Genomic DNA, 1,635 nt, shown 5'->3' with positions numbered 1-1,635 from the left:
CTTATATGATAGTGATTAACCAGTGGAATGTTTGAGTACCTGACATCCTCGAGCTGACTAAATATATGTATATATATATATATATATATGTATATATATATATATATATATGTATATATACATATATGTGTGTGTGTGTGTGTATGTATGTATGTATGTATATATATATATATGTGTGTGTGTGTGTATGTGTGTGTACGTGCGTGTATACATATACATATATACATATATGTATATGTGTGTGTATTCATATATGTATTTCGATATACACGCGGGTTTCCACACAGTTTCCGTCAGCCAAATTCACTCGCATGGCTTTGGTCGATCCGGACCTATAACACAAAAGACACCTCCCCTAAGGTGTCGTGCAGTGGGATTGAATCCGAAACTACGTCGTTGCAAAGCGAGTGTCTTTTTTAGCAAACCACTAAACTATAGCGGCTGTAATGATGCAGGCCAATGGCTACGATATGTTCTTCCCGGACAAAATACGCTCAGAACCACGCTCAATATTGTTCATTTGTAAGACAGTCCTTTATGATTTAAGCGATATTTTTCTATTTCAACAAAGACGCTGACGCCGCGTCGCTAGACTAATTTGTCATGGCATAATAAAAAACTTCATCCAATATATTATGCGCTAATTTCATACTAAAATCAACAGACTAGTCATTAATGAAGATTATATGTCGATATATATATAATCGAAAATTATTGTTAATCTTTAACATGGCGTTCATGTCCTGACTCGAATCAGCAGTGATTGGACATTCCTATGAACAAAGGAGTAAATAAATTACGGGTGTGATCATCTTGTCTTTATTTAATGTAAACTATATTCTGTATTACACAGGAGTGGCTGTGTGGTAAGTAGCTCGCTTACCAACCACATCGAAAATTACCTTAAGAATGTGAACCCAGGTTCGAAATTTTTCTAAGACACCTGATGAAGTCTGGAGGGTATATCAACCGAAACATTGTGTTAACAACAAGCAAGATGAGGACAAATATACGTCAAATGTAAATAATGTACATAATGTACACAATTTCTCATCTCTTAAATATAGAACTCTATGAAACATATTCCCGTTCGGATTTGTTGGAACCAATTGAGACCACATACGTAAGTCAACATCTTGATTCCCGCTGTTCATCATGGATAAGGAAATTTATTATCAGTAGGCCAATATTAGCACAAATCATCCAATAATTTATTCACTGAAATTATAAACAAGAGCATCGGCTCTCTTTAGATGTATTAGTCTGGCTGCTTCTGGCTCATGAAAAGCATTGATGTCGAAATACCGGATGTTCCAGAATCCTTTTGCTCACGAATTGAGTATATTATAAACACATATTCATTGCAAAGAAGAAGCCGTCCTCCTGTGAAGAAACACAACAGTGATTAGCATATTCCTGTTAGAATCTGCCGCAGAGTATTAAAAAGAAATCTGGAAGCCATTACTGTTATATTATTCTTTTGCCTTATATTCAAGTCATTTAAATAAGACGCAAAGTGTAAATAAATGTATTTTCCAGTTTCTTAATCGGATAAATTCTTACATTAGGGATTGAAAACCAAACATTTCTATATCCGCTTCTTTCATTAACGATTTTGATTCCAAACAGTATTTT

Source organism: Octopus bimaculoides, chromosome 10 (assembly GCF_001194135.2).
Source record: "Octopus bimaculoides isolate UCB-OBI-ISO-001 chromosome 10, ASM119413v2, whole genome shotgun sequence".
Lineage (NCBI taxonomy): Eukaryota > Metazoa > Mollusca > Cephalopoda > Octopoda > Octopodidae > Octopus > Octopus bimaculoides.
Note: the sequence above shows the minus strand (reverse complement) of the source record.